The sequence below is a fragment of the Triticum urartu genome, chromosome 4A, assembly GCF_056163025.1.
Source record: "Triticum urartu cultivar PI428250 chromosome 4A, HENAU_Tu73, whole genome shotgun sequence".
Taxonomy (NCBI): Eukaryota; Viridiplantae; Streptophyta; class Magnoliopsida; order Poales; family Poaceae; genus Triticum; species Triticum urartu.
The window spans coordinates 281,155,900-281,183,074 of record NC_141876.1 but is presented as its reverse complement, the minus strand read 5'-3'; positions in this window follow the sequence as shown (position 1 = coordinate 281,183,074).

Below are 27,175 nucleotides of genomic sequence, written 5' to 3'. Positions count from 1 at the left end.
CTACATGTTTTATGATCTCCATGATGCCATCTTTACAGTGGTGCAAGTCTTGGACTTTTAGGAGTTGTGTGATGACTAGAACAAGCATGCAAACTAGGCTATGTGATGTTGCTGATTTCAGACAATTAGTGTTTTTGCTAAGTCCTTTTTGCTGTTACATTTTGATGCCATGTAAACTTGTTGCTACCATGCGATCCATGCACAATTTAAGGTAGTTGAGTAAGAGTGTTGTGAAGATGTGATATTGCTCTATCCATCCATGCCTCTGGTTGAAATTATCGAGTAATCTAGCATGTCATTTCCTTATCTACTTTTGCTAAATAATGTTCCTGGCAGATTGTTAACATGATATTCAGTTTTGCCATGGGTGTTGCTAGTGATGCATGTATCCTATGAACTTGCTATTGCCATTCTTAGCTTCTTGAACATGCCTACTTACTGTTGGTAACCTTGTTATGCCATGAAATGCCTTGTGGTGAGTGAATTGAGCTTGCAAAGCGTTATCATGAATCTGTTCCTGCCATGCTCTGTTTTTCTACTGTCTGAAACTGTTCATAAAAATTGCCATGTTTGCATGAGTGCCACATCATTTTCCATGCATCTTTGGGTAAAGTTCAGCAAGAGAGATTTGTTCTATGTCTTTAGTACTAGCATGACATGCTTTTGTTTGCCATGATATGTTCCTGTAACATGTTGTTTGCTAGCTCTAAATATTGCTATATGCTGTTGTTGTTTTGATATGTTTTGTATTTTCTCCAAGTCTGTGAATCTGTTATCATTTGCATTTTTGCCATGCTATTTTGAGCTTGTTCTAGTGAGTTCTAGCAGGAGTTTAGTGTTCATGATTTGTAGAGTTTCACCCGTGCTTTGTGATCATGTGCTTTGTTGCTATGTTGGAGTGTTGTAGCATAGTGTCTTGTTGATTTCTAAGTGCTATGATGCTGTTAATCACAGATATGTGTCATTATTGTTTTGCTTGTCATTTGCAAACCGTGCATCCGTTTACGGTGATCCTTATATCAATTTCGACCAAAATTACCTCATCATTCCAGCGGCATACTTAGTTTGCCAAGTTGATGCCTTGATCATCTTTTCCCTTCTAGTGTACCCATATGCATTGCACATCATATCTTGCATTCTAGGCCATGTCTTGCATCATGATGCTTGTGCATTGCACCGTGATTGATTGTGATTCCGTTGCTTGTGTTCTTGCTTTGGGTAGAGCCGGGAGACGAGTACGTGAACAAGGAAACTGTTGAGTACACTAACGAGGAGCAAGCTTTCGACAACTCAGAGAACTTTGTAGGCGAGATGACCATTACCCTCGATATCACATCTATCTTTGCTTGCTAGTTGTTCGTTCTATCGCTATGTTGCGCTACCTACCACTTGTTTATCATGCCTCCCATATTGCCATGTCAAGCCTCTAAACCACCTTCCTAGCAAACGGTTGTTTGTCTAAGTTACCGCTTTTGCTAAGCCCCTCTTATAGCGTTGCTAGTTGGAGGAGCCTTGCAGGTTGTTCTATGTTTGGAACATGTTTATCTTGGGATATCACAATATCTCTTATTTTAATGAATGCATCTATATACTTGGCAAAGGGTGGAAGGCTTTGTGACGCCTCCGATTTAATCGTACACTAATCATACACGCAAACGTGTACGATCAAGGTCAGGGACTCATGGGAAGATATCCAAAAGATGGATTTCTGCAATCATGTGAACAAAGAGATAACATTTGTCAGATGAAATGATATAAGGGGATATGCTCGAGGAAAAAAATACCCAATTTAAACATTGGTTGAAAGGGGCACCCAAAATATGGGCTGGGTTGCACGACCAATGTTAGAATGGTGATTCAATAATCAATAATCTAAGAATGAACGGCCGGCCATTATCTTCAAAGCAATAGGGTTGCTACAAGGCAGAATCCAAACAGCGCCGTTCACTTGTTGGAATCAACACGGGGACCAAGCAAGAATGGTGATGGTGATAAGTATCACTTGTATCAAGAATTCCCAGAGGTGGTGAAATTCTCACGACATTCTTGACATAAAAGATGGTAATACTCCAAGGTAAAGGAGAACAAATGTTGGATAGCAAGGTATAACACAAAACACGAACAAGTTTGTGTTGAACGGAAGGCAATAAAGTGGTAGATGATAAAACAAATCACCGAGGGCAAGGATGGTATTTCTCATCATGAATTTGATTGATATCTCGGAAGGAGTTAATTGTTGACGATGATCACGACAAATTTTGTTGAGAGATTTCATGAGGATGTAATCGATCAACGATGACATCAAGCCAAAGGAATGATGAAGCAAGAGGTTATTGGAACCACATGTATGACACAAACTCGAAATCAAGCTTGTTGTTCAAGGCGAAATGGTATGACGAGGGAGATCGGCGTAAGCTTAGCTCATCATTGAAAGTTGTGCTCCAGGGTTAAGGACCAGGTAGCATAGTTAAAAATCGGCACGACAATGATATAGCCGAGCACGCTAGGACTTACATGATCGAGTTCAAATTCGTAAGTAATGAAGGTTACCAAGAGTTGTTTAATTGCGGTGTGAACTCGATTCAGTTATCGATGTCTTTGAGTGTTTATTAACTCAGAGCCCGTGAAAAAAAATTGGAATCAGTGAGAATGTAATACTGGATGAAGAACGCATAAGAAGTTATACAGTTCCGTGATAATCTCGAGATACCAGAGGGGGTAATACTCGACGACAGATCAAAGTAGAGGTTGCACTGGGGTATTGCTCTATAGAAGACAAGTGCTTAAACTTGCACAAGAAATGGTATTTAAAGGAGAACATGGTCGGAACCATGATTGCAAAAGGCCAGATCCCAAATATAAGATGAACTTATACCAAAGGAATAATTAATTTAAGAGAAGCTTTCATGATAAGATCTACGTCGTGTCTATGGGCATGAACACAAAGTTCAAGGTCGACTCCCACTTCTCCAATGCATAACCTTTCATTCACTTCTCACTTTCGAAGAAGTTGTAGTGTTGAAATTTTATCTGGCAAAATACCAGAAGAGCATGACACGTGAAAACTTTCGGGTTCACATATTAAGGAAGGTATAGGTTCAACCCATCAGGGCACCGTGGAAACATATACCACAATCTTCAATAGTAAATATCACCAGTTCGAAAGCAGAGCATGGTTGACAAAGGGAGAGGATACAATTTACCAAAGGCATTATGTATCAGGGAAATAACTCACAAGGTGATTAAATATGAAGGACACTGTCGGATAACAATCCAACAAAGGACTTGATGGTCCACAAAGGATCTGATGTGAGTATTGGTACTCAACCAGAAGAGGAAAGAATGCAAATGCCACAAGTTATGGAATCATCTGAACAATTCGAAGCTTAATTGTAAAGGAATTATGATTTTCATGTCAAGGGATCAGAAGCAAACGCTCTGATTAAGGATGGATAAGTTGAGTAGTCTTAGGGGTACAATCGATGGCAAGTTCATTGGTCGAGATCCATCTCATGTTTTAAAATGACATCTGAGCTGGAAAGATGAATTCTAGGATCTGATTGAAGACCGCGAGCATTAGCAACATATCGAATCAATGAAATCAAAATGATAATGGCAAGTGATGCCAATAAGATTACGAGACTTATGGGGTTAACCATAATGCCAGCAAGCAAGAATTTCAAGAGCAATAGGCTACTCAGGATTTTCGGAAGACCTAATGGTATTTCGAAGACTTTTGCAAAACACATAAACAACTGGGAATAAGAAGATGCTCGATAAGTGCAAGGAATTATCCGTAGGGGTATTTCTGTGGCAAGGAACTACAAGGCAGTAGCACAAAGGGTTCTCGGAAAAACAAAAAGAATTTCGGGGTATCTTGTAATAACAAGATCAACTGGGAAACATTGTATGAATGGCGACTATACGTGGTTATCCATAGGGGTTTATCGATGGAAGGGAATTGTAAAAGCGACGGCATAAAGTCTCAGGAGAACATCAGAGGGTATCTTCGGAATCTTCTGGTGCAGCATGCGATCATCGGTAATAAGGTGCTCTCCAGGTGAAAGTGATCATGAGATCCTAATGTTAAATTTAGCAAATTCATTTAACCCGAATAGAAGAGATGTCAGAGTCCCAGAGTATAGGTCGAGGAATAAAAGATCCTACTACCACCCAATGGCGACGTGTGCCCGTAAGACACACAGCCATGTTAGTAAAAGTTTTGTATTGACTAGACTCGACTTCGGCCAAGGAGTTGGAAGGGGGATTCCTACAGGCAGTCGGCCCTGATACCAACTTGTGACGCCCCCGATTTAATCGTACACTAATCATACACGCAAACATGTACGATCAAGGTCAGGGACTCACGGGAAGATATCACAACACAACTCTACAAATAAAATAAGTCATACAAGCATCATATTACAAGCCAGGGGCCTCGAGGGCTCGAATACAAGAGCTCGATCATAGACGAGTCAGCGGAAGCAACAATATCTGAGTACAGACATAAGTTAAACAAGTTTTCCTTAAGAAGGCTAGCACAAACTGGGATACAGATCGGAAGAGGCACAGGCCTCCTGCCTGGGATCCTCCTAACTACTCCTGGTCGTCGTCAGCGGGCAGCACGTAGTAGTAGGCACCTCCGGTGTAGTAGGAGTCATCGTCGACGGTGGCGTCTGGATCCTGGGCTCCAACATCTGGTTGCGACAACCAGGTAGAAGGGATAGAAGGAAAAGAAGGAGAAGCAACCGTGAGTACTCATCCAAAGTACTCGCAAGCAAGGAGCTATACTACATATGTATGCATTGGTATCAACTGGAATAAGGCTATTATATGTGGACTGAACTGCAGAAAGCCAGGATAAGGGGGGATAGCTAGTCCTTTCGAAGACTACGCTTCTGGCAGCCTCCGTCTTGCAGCATGTAGAAGAGAGTAGACTGAAGTCCTCCAAGTAGCATCGCATAGCATAACCCTAACCGATGATCCTCCCCTCGTCGCCCTGTGAGAGAGCGACCACCGGTTGTATCTGGCACTTGGAAGGGTGTGTTTTATTAAGTATCCAGTTCTAGTTGTCATAAGGTCAAGGTACAACTCCAAGTCGTCCTGTTACCGAAGATCACGGCTATTCGAATAGATTAACTTCCCTGTAGGGGTGCACCACATAACCCAACACGCTCGATCCCATTTGGTCGGACACACTTTCCTGGGTCATGCCCGGCCTCGTAAGATCAACACGTCGCAGCCCTACCTAGGCATAACAGAGAGGTCAGCACGCCGGTCTAAATCCTATGGCGCAGGGGTCTGGGCCCATCGCCCATTGCACACCTGCACATTGCGTACGCGGCCGGAAGCAGAACTAGCCCCCTTAATACAAGAGCAGGCTTACGGTCCAATCCGGCACGCACCACTCAGTCGCTGACGTCACGAAGGCTTCGGCTGATACCGCGACGTCGAGTGCCCATAACTGTCCCCGCGTAGATGGTTAGTGCGTATAGGCCAGTGGCCAGACTCAGATCAAATACCAAGATCTCGTTAAGCGTGTTATTTTGAAATAACCGCGAACGCCGACCAGGGCCAGGCCCACCTCTCTCCTAGGTGGTCTCAACCTGCCCTGTCGCTTCGCCACAAAGATCCACACAGAGGGCCGTTGGGACAAAGGTCCTTTCAGCCCCCAATCCGTGAATCACTCGCGGGTGCTCCACAAGCCGACCCGACTTTAGTCACCACATGTATCATGTATAAAGTATATAGTATATACCCGTGATCACCTCCCGAGTGATCACGGCCCGATAATATAGCATGGCAGACGGACAAGAATGTATGGCCACTGATGATAATCTAGCATCCTATACTAAGCATTAGGATTGCAGGTAAAGGTAACAACAGTAGTAGCAACAATGACAGGCTATGCATCAGGATAGGATTAACGAAAAGCAGTAACATGCTACACTACTCTAATGCAAGCAGTATAGAGGAGAGTAGGCGATATCTGGTGATCAAGGAGAGTAGGCGATATCTGGTTGCTCTGGCAAGAGAGAGTGGTCGTCAACCCCGTAGTCGTACTGGGTAGCAGCGGCGTCGGTCTCGGTGTCTAGCGAGAGAAGAGGGGGAAGAAACAATAAATATAATGCAAACAAATGCATGACGATGCATGACATGACAAAGCGTGACGCTAGGTGTGCCCTAATGCGGTACGAGGTGTTACCGGTGAAGGGGGAAAACATCCGGGAAAGTATTCCCGGTGTTTCGCGTTTTTGGGCAGAGGAGCCGGAGGGGGAAAGTTGCGTGTTTGCTATGCTAGGGATGCGTGGCAGACGAACGGGCTGCGTATTCGGATTCGTCTCGTCGTTCTGAGCAACTTTCATGTACAAAGTTTTTCCATCTGAGCTACGGTTTATTTTATATTAATTTTAGAAGTTTTATACCTATTTCTATAATTAACAGAACTAAATTAATTATAAAATGTAATTACGATATCAGCATGATGTCATCAGTCAACCGTCCGTTGACTGGGTCAACAGACGTGTGGGTCTCGATCATCATTGACTCGGTTAACTAAACATAATTATTAAGTTTAATTAAGTGATTAGTTTAATTAAATAGAGTTAATTAATTAATTAATTAATTTTATTTATTTATCCTTTTTTTTAATTCTCTAGGGCGGGGCCCGGTTGTCAATGAGAGGGTAAAGGTGATTAGCGCCCTAATTAAGCTGGTTAGGCCGGCGGTTAGCTGGAGCACAGTGGCGTTGGTCGTCCGGCCAACTCCGGCGTAGGGAGGGCGCGCGGCTAGGCGTGTTAGAACGCCCCCAGAGAGGCGAGTGGGGTGGTGCCCACGATTCGTGCCAAGGCCGGTAAAGTCACCGGAGGTGAGCACGACCGCGACTGCTGCAGAGAAGCGGCTGCACGGACGAGCAGCAGTGGCGGAGCTCGCGAGCGAGGGTGGGGGTACGGCCACGGCAGGCGCAGGGGCTCATGGCGAGCGCGGACGGGGATGGCCGCGGTGACCGTGGGCGTCTATCTATGGTGCGCACGAGCGATGGTGGGACAGCGAGTAAAGCAGAGGGGGAAGAAGGGAGCGCGCTCACGAGCGTTGAAGGGGAGGGGTCGGTGTGGCCGACGAGGAGGAGATGAGGAGGCGAGGCAAAGACGGTGGGGCGGTGCCGGGCGGCGTCGAGGCGGCGGGGATCCGCGATGGGGTAGGGGCGGTGATGAGGCGAGGCCGCGGCGTCAGCCGGGCGCCGCATGAGCGAGGGGAGGGGGCGCAGAGGAGTCCCTGAGGGGCGGCGCCGAGCCCGGCTGGCGGTGGCCTTAGCGGCGCGGCGACTTGCGTCGGGCGCGGCCATGCGGGAGGAGGGGATCGAGCAGGGGCGCCCCTCCCCAGGCACGAGGCGCGCGTGTGTGTGTGTGTGTGTGCGTGTGTGTGTTGCGTGTGGTGGCGGCGGTGTGGGAGACGAGGGGGAGGTGGGGATCGTGAGGGGAGTGGACCGATTAGGGTTCCGGTCGGGGTGGGGGCTAAGGGGAGGCCGGCTGGGCCGGCCTGGCGGCCCATAGGCCAACTGGGCCATGGTCCAGCGGGGGGGGGAGGGAGTTTCTTCTATTTCTTTTTTTGTTCTTTGTTAGTTTTGTTTTCTGGTTTTATATTTTCTTTTCTTTTTTTATTTGTAGTTTCTTTTATTTTTAGTTTTATAGAAATTACCACTAGTGCCTAAATTTGTATTTATCAACAAACTACTGTGAGATTAATTCTTAACCCATAATAAAATAGTTTTAGCATTTTATAAATTCAATAGGCATTTGTTTAATTGTTTTCACTACTGTTTTAATTGTTTTAGAGCCTTTAAACATTTTATCAAAGTTTGGTTTCTCCACCATAATTACTTAAGATTTATTTGACACAACCCGAACATTTTAGTTTTGATATTTGAAAATTTTACTGTTTGCCTATATTTCGAATTTGACTTTGAATCGGTTTCGAACTAACGCGAGATTAGCAATAGTAATCGAGGTGACGTGTCATCACTAGCAGAGGTTTACTGTAGCTTGATTATCCGGGCGTCACAGGCTTGGCCTTTTTCTCGGTGTTTTGTTCAACTCTTGCCGCCTTAGTTTCCGTCATGCCGGTGTTTTGTTCCTTGATTTTGCGTTCCTTACGCGGTTGGGGTTATGGGCCCCCTTGACAGTTCGGCTTGAATAAAACTCCTCCAGCAAGGCCAAACCTTGGTTTTACATTTGCCTAACAACCTAAGCCTTTTTCCATTGGGTTCTGCAGACCCGAGGGTCATCTTTATTTTAACCCCCCCGGGGCAGTGCTCCTCTGAGTGTTGGTCTGAACTGGGCGATGTCCGGCACCCCCTGGGCAACCAGGGTCTATTCCAACCCGACGTCTTGACCATCTGATGTGCCCTGGGAATGAGATATGTGCAGCTCCTATCAGGATTTGTCGGCACATTCAGGCGATCTTGCTGGTCTTGTTTTGCCATTGTCGAAATGTCTTGTAACCGGGATTCCGAGACTGATCGGGTCTTTCCGGGAGAAGGACTATCCTTCATTGATCATGAGAGCTTGTAATGGGCTAAGTTGGGACACCCCTGCAGGGTATAAACTTTCGAGAGCCATGCCCGTTGTTATGTGGTAGATGGGAATTTGTTAATATCTGGTTGTAGAGAACTTGACACTTGACTTAATTAAAATGAATCAACCGCGCATGTAGCCGTGATGGTCTCTTTTCGGCGGAGTCCGGGAAGTGAACACGGTTTGTGTTATGTTTGAACGTAAGTAGTTTCAGTATACGTTCTTGGTCTTTTCTAACTTCACGACAGATGCGTAGCTTCAAATCTTACTCTTATTTGCGCATGTTAGGCACCATATTTGCTTAGCGCTTGCTGTAGCTCCACCTCATTACCATATCCTACCCATAAGCTTAAATAGTCTTGATCTCATGGGTGTGAGATTGCTGAGTCCTCGTGACTCACGGATATTTCCAAAACAGTTGCAGGTGCCAATGATACTAGTGCAGGTGATGCTACCAAACTCAAGTGGGAGTTCGATAAGGAACTTGGTCGTTACTATGTTTCGTTTCCTGATGATCAGTAGTGGTGCCCAGTTGGGACAATCGGGGATCTAGCAGTTGGGTTTATCTTCGTTTTCATTTGGTTGTCCGTAGTCGAACTATGAGTGTATTCTGATGATGTATGACTTATTTGAATATTGTGTGACGTGGCTAGTCTAAGCCAACTCTCTTTATCCCTTTCTTGTTCATTACATGGGATGTTGTGAAGATGACCATTCTTGCGACAAAACCACCATGCGGCTATGCCTCTAAGTCGTGCCACGACACGTGGGAGATATAGCCGCATCGTGGGCGTTATAGTTACACACCTCGGTCATATCGTTGTAGTGCTTAGGCGAAGCCCCGCACCGGTAACTTCATCATCAACGTCGCCACACTGTAGTGCTGACGGAATTGTCCCTCGTCCTCAACTGGATCAAGAGATCGAGGGACGTCATCGAGATGAATGTGTGCTGAACGTGGAGGTGTCGTATGTTCGATCCTTGGATCGGTTGGATCACGAAGACGTTAGAGGGTACGTGGACACACTCTCCCCTCTCGTTGCTATGCATCTCCTAGATAGATCTTGCATGATGTAGGTACGTTCCCCAACAAATGCCTCCAGCGGTGTACCCGGATGTGCAATGATCTTGCGTGACATGTATGAAAATGATGAATGTTGGATGAGCCACAAATACTATGTCAGCTATATGATCATGCAATGCAATATGACAATGATGATGTGCGTCATAATAAAATGGAACAGTGGAAGTTGCATGGCAATATTTCTCGCAATGGCTATGGAAATGCTATAATAAGTAGGTACGGTGGCTGTTTTGAGGAAAAAATATAAGGAGGCTTATGTGTGATATCACAGGATTTGGATGCACCGGTGAAGTTTGCTCCACATATCAAGGTGAGAAACGGCAATGCACGGTACCGAAGAGGCTCCACATATCCATGGACTGACATTAGTCATAAAGAACTCACATACTTATTGCAAAAGTTTATTAGCGCTCCAAGAAAAGTACTACTACACATGCCCCTACGGTGGAGGTTGGTAGGAGTTAACCGTCGCGCACCCCCGACCTTCACGCAAAGGAAGACACTCAATAATAAATCGTGCTTCGACTTCTTAGCATTACGGGAGACCATACATGCATGCTACGGGAATCACAAACCTTAACACCAATATTCTTACTAAACCACAATTACTCACTAGCACAATGCACATATTACCACCTTTATATCGCAAAACTATTGCAAGGAATCATACTTATCATATTCTGTGATCTACATGAAACTTTTTATTATATCCCTCTTGAATACCTACCATATTAGGACCAAATTCATAACCCATAGTAATTTCCATTACTATTATCAACTCTCAAAAGATATAAGTGAAGCATGAGAGTGCAACTATTTCTTTAAAATATAACCACCGCCGTGCTCTAAAAGATATAAGTGAAGCACAAGAGCAACTGCCTAGCTCAAAAGATATAAGTGAAGCACATAGAGTATTCTAACATATCACGAATAATGTGTGTCCCTCTCAAAATGGTGTGTCCAGCAAATATGTTTGTGACAAACTAAAAAACAAACAAAGGAAAGACTCATATAATACACGACGCTCCAAGCAAAACTCATACCATGTGATGAATAAAAATATAGCTCCAAGTAAAATTAATGATAGCTGGTACAAGAAAGAGGGGATGCGTTCTGGGGCATCCCCAAGCTTAGATGCTTGGGAGTTCTAGAATATTACCTTGGGGTGCCCCAGGCATCCCCAAGCCTAGGGTCTTGCCACTCCTTATTCCTTCGTCTATCGTGATCTCACCCAAAAATTTAAAACTTCAGCACACAAAACTCAACAAGAATCTTCGTGAGATCTGTTAGTATAACAAACCAAATCACTACTTTAAGTGCTGGGAGGTGGACGACGGTGAGGTAGGGAACAACGCAAAGTCTGGAAATACGCGGAGAGTAGTACGAGGGTTGACTGGTTCGACTGCGGTGTGAGGGTGCTATCACCGCAGAATAAGAGAGGGTTTGGGTGAGTAGAGGGATGGCCTAGCCAGTGGTGGGAGTAGGAGGGGCGGTGAGGCCTGCAAGACAACACAGCCGGCCACAGGAGGCAAGAGCACGTGGTGGTTTGGATGACTGGAGCAAGACAATCAGAGGTTGAAGAAGTAGGACGACCATTGGATGTTAATAATCCAATGGTCACTACTTATAGAATCGTTTATTGACTAAGTTGACAAAGCCCTGCATACGCGTCAACTTTGTAGGGCCACAAGTCAGCCACCAAATATGGTGGTCCCCACTTTTCCTGGGGAGCAATCATTATTTTTTTGCTTAATAAGGAGGCACTTCCTTCCATGCGAAGATATAGTTGGTGCGTCCCAGCTGTCATAGGTAGGATTCATTTTTTTGGTGTAATAAGGGGGTACTTGCTTGCGTGCGGACATGGACCATGTGGGTCCCTACTATTAGCCTCTCCACGTACATCCCTCTTCTGATGTTGTTGTTGCTTGACAATATTGACCACGCCGTGCCGAGAACACCAGCACGGTGGACGACGGCGAGACACGGGAAGTGAATGACCCGGGGGACACGAAGCCACAACAGTGGAGGGATGTGCGTGAGTAGAAGGATGGCCTGGCCAGTGGGGGGAGTATTAGGGGGCGGTGAGGCCTACGCAGTAGCACAAGCAGCCACGGGAGACGAGAGAAGGCGGTCCCACCGGCATTGGATTTAGAGGCTGGAGCAAGATCAAAGATTGAAGAAGCACGACGGCCATTGGATTGACATGCAACGACCACTTCTGCTAGAATCATTTGTTGACTAATATATAATGACTAAAAAATCTTGCATGCGCGTCAACTTAATAGGCCCACAAGTCAGCCCATTTCCTATATTTTTAATTAACTTATAGCTCATTTGCAACTTCTTATGCAATTTATTGCCGTCCATTTTCTTTTTGTTGGCCAGGGCCAGGGGTAAAAATTTAAACAAATATCGCATATTTTGGTGGGGTCCAAACTATTTTTAATACCGAAATGTCAAGCCAGATTTAAAGTACTTTGAAGATATATTTAAATTAGGTTAAAGGCCAATGAAATTGGATTCTAAAAATGTGAAAAAATTCAAAAAATTGAAAGTGATTGCCAATTTTTCATGTAATTTTTTATATTACTTTTAAGATTTTCAGCCGTCTTGAACGAGTTGCAGCCCAGCAGGGTGGAGAAAAATAAGTTGGCCTGGGTTGGGTATGCCTGGATTGGGTATTCTTCAGAAAAAATAAACTGGGCTAGCCATTTTCACAAAGAAAACATAGCTGGGCTGGTCATGTGTGAACGGAAAATATATGCCTAGGCTAGACGGGCCACAACCTAGTTGAAACCCTGCTCCGCCTCAACAATAACAAAAAAATACTGCTCGAGCAGCTATGTCCCAGGTGTCAGCCATCTCTTGTGTTGTTCTCTAGTCTATTGACTATACTTTGACAATGTCATGGGTCCCAGATATCAAGAAACCGCTAGGAGGAAGCATTTTTGTCGGCGTTCTGGGAACAGGGGTCCGCAGACTTGCCTGCCTGTGGCCCACGGCGTGGCTTTGCTAGCAGGCCTGTACGGCCCATCTTCACCAGCAAAGACTCAAGACCCCCGCGAGGCGTACGACACAGGACCTCCTCAGGAGCAGCCTCACCAGGCAGGCTCGCGAGGGGCGAAGAGTTCAAGGCACGGCAAACCTCGCGAGGTTCTCGTGATGTGAGCCATGACGATTGAGACCAGGCGGGCGCCAGCGCGCGCAGCGTCCTTGTTTCCTATTTGGTGCTAAGGGGGCAAGCGCATGCGCGGAGTACCGAGGCATCAAGCAAAGGTTTCCATATTCGTGCAACAAGACAAAGACCAGCAGGACGACAAGACGGAGGTCACCGTGGAGCCCAATATGGCGTCACCACCAGAGCCTTTGGCAGGCGAAGACTGCTTTTGTCAAGATACACTGTACTAGTTGTGGGCGTTCTGGGAACGGGGGTCCCCAGACTTGCCTGCCTGCGGCCTGCGGCGTGGCTCAAAGGGAGGCCCAGAATGGCCCATCTTCATCAACACAGACCCGAGACCCTCGCGAGGGGCCAAGCCTCGCGGGGCGGACGACACGGAGCTTCCTCAGGCTGGCCCGCGAGGAGGCGGAGAGACCAAGGCGGGGTACCTCATGAGGTGCCTGTGACGCAAGCCATGACGACCAAAGGCGCCAGGCGAGCGCCAGCCGCATAGTCTCCTCCTTTCCTCTTTGTTGCAAAGGGAGCAAGTGTTGGCGAGAGCATCAAGCAAAGGCACCTGTTTCGGTGCAACGAGACCAAGACCAGTCCAACGGCAGGGAGGAAGTCATTGTGGAGCCCCAGCCAGCGTCACCACCAGAGCCTTTGGTAGGCGAGGACCAACTTTAGTCAGGATAAGTGTACCAGATGTTCCCCTTCAAAGTGGCCAATTGTTGGCGCCCTTCCCGCTCAATATTTGGGAAGAGGCCCAGGGCCTTTGCCTATAAATCGGACTAGCCACCCACAGGGTAGAAAGATTGGATGGCAATCGAGAAGACAGAGAGAGAGAAGGGTGACTGAACTCCTCCTAGCAGTTCGTCGCCCCAGCCAAGAACAGAGCCTTGCGAGGCTGTTCTTCCTTGTATTGCTCATCATCATCAGCCCAAGAGGCAATCCACCACACCACACACTGGAGTAGGGTATTACACCACAACAGTGGCCTGAACTAGTATAAACCCTGTGTCTATTGTGCTGTTCTTTCCATAGCTTAGATCTTAGCGAGGCGGAGGGGTGCAAGTAGGTAGAAGGCGAAATCTCCGTGTGCACCCCAGTGTTCGAACCTCAAGGGTCTGCCGGAACCCAAAATCCGACATTTGGCGCGCCAGGTAGGGGTGCGCCGGAATTCGTCTTCCACCACACCGTTCTCCTCCGACCATCGCGTCCATGTCTGACGCTCGTCGGGCCCGCGCCGAGCGCCGGGCCGCTCTCGCCTCCCGCGTCGCCCAGACGGCTCCTGTCGGCGGGCGTCCTCGCCATTCCCCGTCACCTGCCGTCAACGCCGCCACCGGCCTGGCGGTGGACGAGCAGCAAGCGTCGTCTCAGCATTCGTCCGTGCGGCAAGATGGCCGCGCCGCTACTCCCTCGCTCACCCCAGCTGGTTCTTCATCCCGCGCGCTCCGCGCACCCATGGAGGTCGAGCTGCGCTCATCGCGGCAAACGAGCCCCTGCGCTACCGTCCCGTCGATGATGTCTACGAAGAATGGCTCGACCACGTCGCCGAGCTCGTCCGCGCCGCAGGGGGCTCTCCTGCGCCATCCGTTCCGCTGCACCGCACCCCGCCCCGCGCGGGTGACGAAGCTCCGGGGGCGCCCCAGCCACCTCCTCCTCAAGAAGGCGCCATGGCTCCAAGGCGTGTGGCCCCTGGGCAGAACCCGCTCCGTCAGGTGCCAGCGCGGCAAGAGCAGAGCTGCCAAGAAGTCCCTCGCCCGCAAGAAGCTGCCCGGGTGCTCCCTGCTCCAACACGACGCGACCATGCTCCTGCTCCCGCATGTCAAGACCCCGCGTTGCTCCCAGCTGCAGCGCGTGGGGACATGCAAGACCAAGCTCTCCGTCACCCAAGGCCTCCCGTGGCCACAGCAGGCTGCCGTGCCTTCACCACCGAGCTACGCAGCATCGCGTGGCCCGGCAAGTTCAAGCCAGACCTGCCTCCTCGTTACGACGGCACGGCCGACCCTGCGGAGTTCCTCCAGCTCTATGAGCTGGGCATCGAAGCTGCCAACGGAGACGAGAAGGTCATGGCGAACTGGTTTCCCATGGCGCTCAAGGACGGGGCCGACACCTGGCTCCTGAACCTGGCTCCAGGCACGATCTCCTCCTGGGACGAGATGCGCACCCGCTTCATCGCCAACTTCCAAGGTACTCGCGACCGGCCACCTGCCGTGAGCGACATGCACCGCATCAAGCAACAACCCGGAGAGACCCTGCAGAAGTACATCCAGTGCTTCAACAATGCACGCCTCAAGATTCCCAAGGTGACCGAGGAGGCCATCATCTCAGCCTTCTCCGACGGCATGCGCGATGTCAAGATGAAGGAGGAGCTGGCGATGCATGAAGACCTGTGCACTTCCTTGGAGTTGTTCAACTTGGCAACCAAGTGCGCCAGGGCTGAAGAAGGGCGTCTCTCCCTCCTCGAGCTGCCTGCCGCAGACCCAGAAGAGAAGAAGCCCAAGGCCAAGGATGTGAAGCGCAAGGGGGCTGCCGTGCTCGCGGCAGAACCAGACACCAAGCGGGGCAGAGATCAGCCCGAATCTTCCAAGGGCAGTCGGTACTGTGTGTACCACGACCTCCACACCCACAACACCAACGAATGTCAAGAGCTCCGAGCCGTGCGAGAAGGAAGAATCGGCCGTCGCCCCGATCGCGGTGACCGGGGCTATGGTCGAGGAGGAGGAAGGAACGCAGGACGCTGGGAAGACCGCTGCCCACGCCAAGGGTGGCGCGATCGACCTCGCGAGGATCGCTGGCAAGACCCGCCTCACGAGGGAGACTGGAGGGATCAGCCTCGCGAGGATTGCCCGCAAGGCAATGCAGGCCTCCCTCCGCTGCCGCCGCAGCCAAGGAGAAATGAGGACCGCCATCAGGACGAGGGGGCTGGGGGCTTCCAGGAGCCGCGCGCGATCGCCTGCATCCTGGGCGGGGCTCAAGCCCCAGCCTCTCAACGCATCTTCAAGAAGTTCGCCCGCGAAGTGAATGCAGTCCTCCCCAAGCTCGAAGCCACGCGCACTCTCAGGTGGTCAGCGTGCGCCATCACATTCAGCTCAGTAGATCAGCTCAAGTGTGCGGCCACAGCCAGAGTCCTCCCGATGCTTTGTTCCCCAATCATCAGCAACATGGTGGTCACCAGGACCCTCATCGATGGCGGGGAGGGCTCAACGTCCTGTCCGTGGAAACATTCAACAATCTCCAAGTGCCCTACAACCAGCTTCAGCCAACCAAGCCTTTCTCCGGAGTCACTGATGGCTCCACGGTCCCGATTGGGCAGGTTCGCCTCCCTGTCACCTTCGGGGCATGCGACAACTACCGCACCGAGCTCATCGACTTCGACGTTGCCCACATTCGCCTGCCGTACAACACCATCCTTGGGTACCCAGTGCTGGCGAAGTTCATGGCCATAACTCACCACGGCTACAACGTCCTCAAGATGCCAGGAAGTGGCGGAGTCATCACGGTGCCCTGTGAAGAGAAGGACGCGGTGTGTTCCCTGGAACGAGCCTTTCAGGCCGCATCACTGGAAGACCCGGATCGCGGAAGCAGGAGGCTTCCCGAGACCGCCCCCAAGAAGAAGAAAACATCGTCCGACCCGGCCCCTCATGAGGCAGGCCCCACAGGGCCCGCGCCTACCCAGGGGGAACCTCCTTCCATCGCATAGGAAAGCGCGCCCGGCGTCCTCCACAGGCAGGGCTCGGGGGCTCTCCCCTGGAGGGCCACCGACCTGGCTAAGGTCACGAGGGAGGCGCTTGGGCACCACATGGAGGCATGTTTCGAAGCACGTTTCCCTCAAGAAGGAGTAAGGCAAGGAGAGCCAGACCCTCAGGAGTTCGTCAGCAAGGCCATTCAGGAGCTACAGGAGTCAAGAGTCATGAAAGGCGGCCGCCGCCTACCAGCTGTGGCTCCCCATCCAGGCGAGGATGGTGGGCTGTGCGTCTGCATCGACATACCAGGGCTCAATCGAGTCGCCTCTCTGGAGTGCCTCTGGCCCTCGCGAGTGGGGCGCTGCGAAGGTCCACCCCACAGCTACGTTCGCATGCCTTACGGCTTGCCGAACGCGGCTGCCACATACCAGTGCCTCATGAGGGGTATCATGGAGGCTCAAGAGGCCAGGCGTTCCGCAGCCCTGGCGGAGATGGAGATGGTCCGCGAGGAGCCACCAACGCCTCCGGAGCCTCTTGAGGCCCCTGGGCCTGGGGTCTCGTGAGGATCGGCTTCCGCAGCCCACCGAGTCTACTACACCAACACTCCTTCGTCCTCAACATCATCAGGTGACATCTTTCAAGTCTCATTTCCAGCTGGGAGCGCCCCCCTAGGGCTGCATTATTCCCAGGCCGCGTGGGTCCGTCCCTGCAGCATGTATCCCTTCTATTTCATGTTGTTAGCTTACCTTGTTGGGGGCGCCCCTCGGGCTGCATCATCCCTCAAGTCACTCGGGCCAGACCCAGCGGCATGTATCCCTTTTGCGTTTATTTCCGGCTATGCGTTTGACCCACCATGCTTGATTATTTGATGCCTGTCCACGGCACCTCTTCTTCTCCATGCCGACCACTTGCACGTTAAAGGGGGGTACCTGAGCATCGTGACTCAGGGCTCTTAAAGGCTCTCCAGCCCTCACCTTCTGGCCTTGTCCACAGCATCGCGACCTGGCATACCAGTGACGGCTGAGACCAGCTCGAGGGCTGGGACCCGAGGACGTAGAGTGCCGGCATCTAACCAAATTTGCAGGGACACATCATAGGATAAGGCCCAGTGCCAGGCGCAACCCACCTAGAGGGCCCCGTGAGTCCCGAGCTGGCTCACGGGTGCCCAGATACACCTCGCCAGGCCCTACCGTGCCAGCCACGTGTCAGGGCGGGGCTGTACACGCCCCGGGGGCTCCTCCCGGAGGGGAGCCCCCTCCCACGTACCAGTGGAAGCACCATGCTCCGCGCTGGCTGACGACACTGTCGAGGAGCGGCTATGCCCGTACACATACGGAAGCGCTATGCTCCGTGCTGGTGATAAACAAATGAGGGCGGCCCCCGGGCCGCATCAACCTCAGGGAGCCCAGAGCTCAGTGTCTAGCCTCATCTTAACGCCTCCCCTCGGGAGTGCCGCGTGAGGGGGCTGGGCACGGGGGCTGCGCCTGGGTCATGCCCAGACGCACGCCACCCAGCCAGGCCCACCCGGGCCTTGTTCGTCGCGCATCTCTCCCCGAGCGGAGCCAAGGTACGAAGGCCGTTTGAGCGTTAAGGGGGATTCCTGAGCATCGTGACTCAGGAGCCTAACTGGTCACGTAGCCCCTCACTCCTTAGTTTCGAAAGGCTAACGGCGGTTGAGGTATGCGCGCAGCCGGGCTCTGCAGACGTAGAACGGTAGATCCACCCACATCACACCTCCCTACTTGCTGTTCGTATGCCAAGGGGGACTCCTGAGCATCGCGACTCAGGAGCCTAACTTGTCACGTAGCCCCTCACTCCTTGGTCCCGTCCTGGTTTCCGGTCGGGGCTAACAGCGGCTGAGGTATGCGCGGGGCCAGGCTGTGCCGGCGTAGAACATAAGCAAGTAGGAAGGAAAAGCGTAAATTTCAAGGAATTCAAAAGCAAATATTACAGTCCACACTATTATCTCAATGCCAAACGCAAGTTTAAACGCCTCCCCGAGGCATGATACATGTGCAGGAATTAAAGGCAGGACATGAGCCACAACGGAGTCACTTGTCAGCGGTGGAGCAGCGCGGAGTGGGTTCGCATCATGGAGCAGTGGGGTCGGCATCGCCTTGCTTCGGCTTGGTGCTGAAGGCCCGGAACTTCCCCAGCAGAGCCTCCGCGTGACCCTTCATGGCCTCGGCAGCGGCAGCGGCACGCTCGCCGCTTACTGGCTCCAGCAGGCTGTCGAGGTCGACGCCGGGATCGCGAAGGTAGATGTGGGTGAGGACCCGCGTCAGCGCTGCAGAAGACAGCACACGCGCCTCGGCCTTGGCCGTGGGGCCAAGGCCAAGGGCGACATCTTCAAGAGCGCGAACCAGGAAGGGAAGCAGCTTGGCGGGGCGTCCTCGGTGCCAGCCAGCGGGCTCCCCAGGCCGTTGTCGTAAAGCATCCTCAGCGAGGAGCCAGCCTTCGCCTCCATCTCCGCGAAGGCCACGCGGTCTTCGGCAAGAACCTGGGCCTTGTCGTCCAGCTCGACCTTCCTCGCCCCCAACTCCTGCTCCAGCAAGCCTAGGCAGTCACGGCGCCTCCTGAGCTTGACCTCCCTCTCGTTGACGGCCGCCTCGCAAGCCTTCACGCCTTCTTCCTGCTCTTGGCGAAGGCGGGCCTCTTTCGCGAGCTGGTCCCGCAGGCCTTGCAACTCGTCCTCCAGCGCCTTGCAGCGACCACGAACGTCGACCACCTCCCCCAGGGCTGCGTCACGAGCAGCCTTCGCCTCAAGGACGGCCTGCCTCTCCTCATCGCAAGCCGTCGAGGCCTGGACCAGCGCCGCCCGAATCGAAGCGTTGGAGCGAATCCATCATGAAGCCAGCTCCAAGCGCCCGGCCACCAAGCGAGGGTCGGCGCCAAGAAGATCCTGCCACAGCCGGTCCAGCTCAGCAGCAGCACGATCCAGGACGGCAGGAGGAGTCAGAGAGACAGCAGTCGGTGGAGTAGGAGGAGAAGGCGGCAGCGCGACCACAGCATCCTGAGGCGGAACTTGCTGCGCCCCAACGGCTGAACCTCGGGGTCACTTGGGCCATGGGAGCTGAGCTCGCCCCAGCCGGCTCAGCCAGGCCTCACGAGGACGACCGGGCAGGAGAAGCCCGTGCGTCGCGGTCACCTTCCTTCACGGGCAGAGGCGCTGCCATGGATGGAACCTCAGGAGCTCCCTTCGGCTTCTTTGCTGCGGGCGCCAGCCTATCCAAGAGATGCAGACGTCAAGCCTCAGAAGCAGAACAAGAAATAAAGACAAGAATCAAGCGCTTACAGGTCGTCGCCAGTGAGCTCAAGCGGCCTCAAGGCGCGTCTGCGGTCCGCCTCGGGGCCGGGACAGACCCTCGGGAGATCAGCCCGGTCCTGTCCTTCTTCGGGATCGGGGTTAAGCTCCCGCCGTCCTGCTCGTCATCATCCTTGTCGTCATCGCTCGGAGAGAGGCGGAGAACGCGGGACTTGCGCTGGGGGAGGGGAGCCGTCGACTCTCCATCAGTCGCCTCGGAGTCAGGCCTTTTTTCCCGCTCCCCTCCTTCCTCCTCTTCGCTGGAGTCATCGGAGGACACGTCCAACGATTCCCCGGGAGTTTCCATGGGCACGGGCCCGTCCCGTTGAAGATGGGCATGGACTCCACTACCTGCTCCCAGTCATCGCGGAGGAACAAGGGCGTAGGAGCGCCCTCCAACCTCGCCACATTGCCCCCGACCAGAGATTGGAGGACCACAGCCAGATCTTCGTCGGCCAAGGTCGTGGGGCTCGGATGGGGCCTCCACATCGGAAGTGAGTACTACCGAAGCGGAGCCAGCTGGTGCTCCAGGAATTCCCTCAGCAGCGACGCGCCGGTCAGCTTCGCCGCCGCCATGTTGGTCGGCCTCAGATCCGCGTCCATCTTCTCCAACACTAGCTTCGCGCGGGGGTCCGCGAGCTCCGCTCGACCCCAATCGCTGGAGCTCGTGGGTTGGTCCGTGGGCAAGATCAGCCGAGGGTGGATGCGCCCAGCATCTACCAAGACCCGCTTGCTCCTAAAGCCCTCAATCCTTTTCCCGGGGTTCGAAATGGCAATGGCGCCACCGTACGCGATGAAGCTCGCACACGCGGAAGCATGACTCAACTACTAACTCTGAATGTTCTCGCTATCGAAGGATTTCTTTCTTTGCTATGATGATTGAGGCTCAATTCCTTCCCGAAAGAATAGTAGACTGACAAACGTATCTTACTCGTTCCCTAATTAGTACGGAGAAGCATGTGCCCATCACTCCTGCAATGGCACCGAAGATGAAATAGAGAGTCCCAATATCCTTGTGGTTAGTAGAGAAGAGCCATCGAACCATATTTGTCATTTTTGATTTGAGAAATGAAAACTTTCCTTATCAAAGAGGGGCCGGGGGGCTGGAAGAGAAAACGAGAGGTCCAGAGGTAGAAGTAGTGGCGCAGCAAGGCCACTGAGGGCTGCACCCCTACGTGAGCCTCGCAGTAATAGGCAAATATTGCCAGGAGAAGGACGGAGTTGGGGTGGAGATGCAGAGCCTGTAGCTTATAATGGCGGAGGAAAGAGAAGAAGAACTCGGAGAAGGGAGGCACCAGGCCAGCAGCAATGGCGCTTACAAAGAACGGATAGAAGGTGCTCCCTTAGCCCTCAGGGGTGGCGGAGCCGGCCTTGAACACCTTCCCCCCGTCGATGCCCTGCGCTGCCGCCATCCGGCGCAACCAGGCGAGGCTCGCCTCCGACATGTTCGGCGAGTCCAGGGCAGACGAGTACCAAGCTTCGACAGGGGACTGACGAGGCGCCATGGCTTCCTAGGTCACGTGGTCGGAGTAGATCTGGAAATTTTGGAGGAAGGAAGGAGAGGCGCAAGAAAGGGGATCTGAGCAGCAACCACAGAAAGCAAAAAAGCAAAGCCTAGACAGATGCCGCTCCTTTATCAACTCACGCGGTTGCTGAGGCGCTCACGTCCAATCAACTGCCACGCGGCGCCGAAGGCCGCAGGCTGTTAGGGCCCGCGGCGCTTTGCTCTTGCCCTTTCGCCTCCCTGCACGGCCAAGTCTGGGCGCGCCTTGGGCCCGGGGGCAACTGTCGGCGTTCTGGGAACGGGGATCCCCAGACTTGCCTGCCTGCGGCCTACGGCGTGGCTCAAAGGGGGGCCCAGCATGGCCCATCTTCATCAACACAGACCCAAGACCCGCGCGAGGGGCCAAGCCTCGCGGGGCGGACGACACGGAGCTTCCTCAGGCTGGCCCACGAGGAGGCGGAGAGATCAAGGCGGGGTACCTCATGAGGTGCCCGTGACGCAAGCCATGACGACCAAAGGCGCCAGGCGGGCGCCAGACGCGTAGTGTCCTCCTTTCCTCTTTGGTGCAAAGGGAGCAAGCACAGGTGAGAGCATCAAGCAAAGGCACCCGTTTCGGTGCAACGAGACGAAGACCAGTCCAACGGCAAGGAGGAAGTCATTGTGGAGCCCCAGCCAGCGTCACCACCAGAGCCTTCGGCAGGCGAGGACCAACTGTAGTCAGGATAAGTGTACCAGATGTTCCCCTTCAAAGTGGCCAATTGTTGGCGCCCTTCCCACTCAATATTTGGGAAGAGGCCCAGGGCCTTTGCCTATAAATAGGACTAGCCACCCACAGGGTAGAAAGATCGGATGGCAATTGAGAAGAGAGAGAGAGAAGGGTGACTGAACTCCTCCTAGTAGTTCGTCGCCCCAGCCAAGAACAGACCCTCGCGAGGCTGTTCTTCCTTGTATTGCTCATCATCATCAGCCCAAGAGGCAATCCACCACACCACACACTGGAGTAGGGTATTACACCACAACGGTGGCCCGAACCAGTATAAACCCTGCGTCTCTTGTGTTGTTCTTTCCATAGCTTAGATCTTAGCGAGGCGGAGGGGTGTAGGTAGGTAGAAGGCGAAATAACCGTGCGCACCCCAGTGTTCGAACCTCAAGGGTCTGCCGGAACCCGAAATCCGACACTAGTTGTCCCCTTTCAAATTGGCCATTGTTGGCTCCCTTCCCGCTCAATATTTGGGGAGAGGACCAGGGCCTCTATAAATAGGACTAGCCACCACCCTAGCTAGGGGAGATCGAGAGATAGAGAGAGAGGGAGAAAAAGAGAGGTCAGATCAAGAGAGACCAGAACACACACAAGTTTGCCAAAGAACACCTCAACCTGAGGAGGTTGTTCTTCCCCTTGTACTGTTCATCCTCAGCCCAAGAGGCAATTCACCACCACCACACTGGAGTAGGGTATTACACTACAACGGTGGCCCGAACCGGTATAAATCTTGTCTCCTTTGTGTTGCGAGTTCGTCGAGTTAGTTCATAAGATCTTAGCTGAACTAGGACATGTATCGGTAAGGGGGAAATCTTCGCGCACATCCTAGTGTTCGAACCTTAAGGGTTTTGCCAGAACCCGTGATCCGACATTTGGCGCGCCAGGTAGGGGTGCGCCGATGCTTCCCTTCCGTCGCTCCGCATCACATCACTTCATCGTCTCCATGGCGGACGCACGCTGCGCCCGCGCCAAGCGCCGGGCTGCCCTCGCCACCCGTGTTGCTCAAACGGCCCCTGTCAGCAAGCCACCCCGTCACTCTCCGTCGCCTGCCGCCAACGCCGCCACCGGCCCGGTGGGGAACAAGCAGCAAACGTCCTCGCTGCGCCCCTCGGTGCAACATGATGGCTGCACCGCCACTCCATCGTAGACTCCCGTTGGTTCGTCGTCTCACGCTCGTCGCGTTCCCATGGACGCACGGGCCGCGCTCCTCATGGCACACGAGCTCCCGCGCTATCGCCCAATCGACGACCTCTACGAGGACTGGCTTGACCGCATCACCGAGCTTGTCCGCGCCGCAGGGGACTCCCCTGCGCCATCCCATTCTCTGCCTCGCCCTCCGCCAGCCATGGGCGACGCAGCTCACGAAGCACCTCCACGTCCTCTACACCAAGATGGCGCCCTAGCGCCAAGGTGCGCGGCTCCACGGTGCGACCCACCGCGTCCGGCGCCCGCGCGTGAAGAAAGAAGCTGTCAAGAAGTCCCTCGACCGCAACAGAACGCTTCGCCACTCCTCGCACCACCGCGCCAGGACTGTTTGCTGCAGCAAGGCCCTGCGCCGCTTGCCGTAGCGTCGCGCGGGCGCCAAGACCAAGCTCCACCTCCAAGGCAGGCCCCTGTGACCACGGCCGGCTGCCGCGCCTTCACCCTCGAGCTGCGTAGCGTCGCCTCGCCGGGCAAGTTCAAGCCAGATCTACCTCCTTGCTATGACGGCACCCCTGACCCCACGGAGTTCCTGCAGCTCTATGAGTTGAGCATCGAGGCGGCCAACAGCGACGAGAAAGTCATGGCGAACTGGTTTCCTATGGCTCTAACGGATGGCGCCCGCTCCTGGCTCCTGAACCTGCCTCCAGGCTCGATTTCCTCCTGGGACGAGATGCGCAACCACTTCATCGCCAACTTCCAGGGCACTCGCGACCGCCCCCCGGTCGCGGGTGACCTGCGCCGCATCAAGCAACAACCAGGAGAGACACTGCACAAGTACATCTGACGCTTCAATAGCACGCGAATCAAGATCCCCAAGGTGACCGACGAGGCCATCATCTCAGCGTTCTCCGACGGCATCCACGATGTCAAGATGAAGGAGGAGCTCGTCATCCATGAGGAGCTGTGCACGACCTTGGAGCTATCCAACATAGCGACCAAGTGTGCAAGAGCTGAGGAGGGGCGCCTCTCCCTCCTCGAGCTCCCTGCCGTCAGCGGTGGAGCCAGCGTATAGCCATTGGGTTCAACTGAACCCAATGGATCTTTCCTGGTACATGCGTATGTATACGTATTTGATCAATGTGAACCCAATAAAATATTTGGACTGACCCCAACACACCTCACACCTCACACGTGTGTCACGTAATTGTTTTTATTATAAAAGCGCACGAAGCCGCACGTTGCACGTCTCATCGATGACTTTTTTTCCTCATCGTTCGTCTGTTCATTTCTCTGATTCCCATCTCGCCTGTTCGTGTCGCTCGGCCCCTCTGCCACCGCCGCACGCCCGTGGGAAGTAGACGACTGCAGATCGACATCGACAATACTGAAGCCCAAAATTTGAGGTAATTAGATTATATAACCGGCTCTCCTCTTTTTTATATATATTCTATCTACCCTAAAACACCAGTACATCAGTGATTGTTTTGCCTTATTTTTTGATTTGTTTTTCTTCTTGAACTTTGATTGATCTAGGCTATGGAGTGGTATTTTTCGAAGAAAACTTGGTCACCAGATCGAGATGGTGATACGGGCACAAACCTTCAACATTACCAAATTGAGTGTCTTAATTATGTTATTGATTAGCAGCTTCAAGAGTTTGATGACCGGTTCAATGAGGTAAATTCTGCATTGCTTGGACACATGGCTTCTTTCAACCCAAAAGACCCCTTTGCTACTTTTAACTTGGACAACTTAGTGAAGCTAGCCGAGTTTTACCCAGATGACTTTGATTCAAGAAAATTGGATGATCTTGGCCGTGAACTTCGCACTTACATTGACAATGTGCGAGCAGATGAAAGGTTCACCAATTTGGATGGAATCACCGATCTTGCTAAACTAATGGTGGAAACAAATAAGCATATTACGTTTTCTTTGGTTTATCATCTTTTAAAACTAGTACCGATTTTGCCAGTTGCCATAGCATCAGTGCAGAGCTGCTTTTCAACTATGAATGTTGTAAAAAAAGTTACGCTACAAAATGGGTGATCAATTCATGAGTGATTGTATAATAAGCTATCTGGAGAAAGATATATTTTCTACCATTACCAATGATGCAGTGTATAATATTTCCAAGGCGATGAAAGATCGAAAGGAGACACTCTAAAATGTGAGAGCCTTTACAAGATTCTTTCTCTTAGTACTTACTCTAAACTTATCAAATTAAATTGTCATTTATTCAGTGTTCCAGGAAGATCTACAAAGTTATCTGATACTACTCTATTTATAATATGTAAACGAGTGATTTTATAATTTTATTAAATGGGTATGTCTTGCACTCTTCAGTTTTTAATGCAACACAATGTGTGATATATGAAACCATATTTATATTCATTATGTTGTTTTTGGGTGCTATAGTTTTGTTGTATGATAATTTAAAATTAGACTTTACACATCGCATACTAGTAGTAAGTTTTCATAACGAGTCATGGAGTGAACCCAATGGCCAAATTTTCGGGCTCCGCCCCTGCCTGCCATGGACCCAAAGGAGAAGAAAGCAAAGCCCAAGGACGTGAAGTGCAAAGGAGTGGCCGTGCTCGCGGCGGAGCCAGACACCAAGCGCAACCGAGATCTTCCCGAGTCATCCCAGAGCAGCCGACCGTTCTGCGCCTTCCATAACCTGCATACCCACAACACTAGTGACTCTCAGGAGCTCAGAGCCATTCGAGAAGGACGCTTCGGTCGACGCCCCGAGCGCAGCGACCGGGGCTATGGCCGAGGAGGAGGACGTGGTGGTGGACGCTGGGACGACCGTGGCCCGCGCTAGGAGTGGCGCGACCGGCCTCGTGAGGACCGCTGGCAGGATCAGCCTCGCGAGGAAGCCTGGAGGGACCAGCCTCATGAGGTTCATCCTAAAGGCAACGCTGGCATTCCTCCACTACCGCCACCACCCAGAAGGAATGACAACCGCCAACAAGACGAGGGGTCTGGGGGATTCCAGGAGCCGCGCGCTATCTCCTACATCTTGGGCGGAGCTCAAGCCCCAGCCTCGCAGCGTATCTTCAAACAGTTTGCTCGCGAAGTGAATGCAGTCCTCCCCAAGCTCGAGGCCACACGCCCGCTCAGATGGTCCAGGTGCCCCATCACATTCAATTTGGCAGATCAGCTCAAGTGCGCAACTATTGCAGGCGTCCTCCCAATGCTTTGTTCACTAGTCATCAGCAACGTGCAAGTTACCAAGACCCTCATCAACGGCGGCGCATGGCTCAATGTCCTGTCTGTCAACACGTTCGACAACCTCCAAGTGTCATATGACCAGCTCCAGCCTACCAAGCCTTTTTCAAGAGTGACCGACGGCTCTACTACCCCGATCAGGCAGGTCCGCCTCCCCGTTACCTTCGGAGAACGCAACAACTACCACACCGAACTCATCGACTTCGACGTCGCCTACATCCACCTGCCATACAATGCCATCCACGGGTATCAAGCCCTGGCCAAGTTCATGGCGGTGACCCATCAGGGCTACAATGTCCTCAAGATGCCGGGAAGCGGCGGAATCATCACAGTCCCGTGCAAGGAAAGAGACACGGTTTGCTCCCTCGAGCGTGCCTTCCAAGCTGCTGCAATCGATGAACCCGATAGCCAGGGCAAGCGCCCTCCTGAGGCCACCCCCAAGAAGAAGAAGCAGCTGCGCCATTTAGGGCCTCAGGCAAGCAGCGCCTCGTTAGGATCGGTGCTTGCGCCTGGGGCGCCTCCCTCCATCGCATAGGAAGGCACGCCCAGCGCCCCTCTCGGGCAGGGCTCGGGGGCTCTCTTCTGGAGGGCCTCAGACTTTGACAACGTCACGAGGGAGGTGCCTGGGCACCACTTGGAGGCGTGCTTCATGGCATGTTTCCCTCAGGAGAACACAGGGCAAGGGCCCACCGTTTATGAGTTCATCACCAAGACCACTCAGGAACTGCAA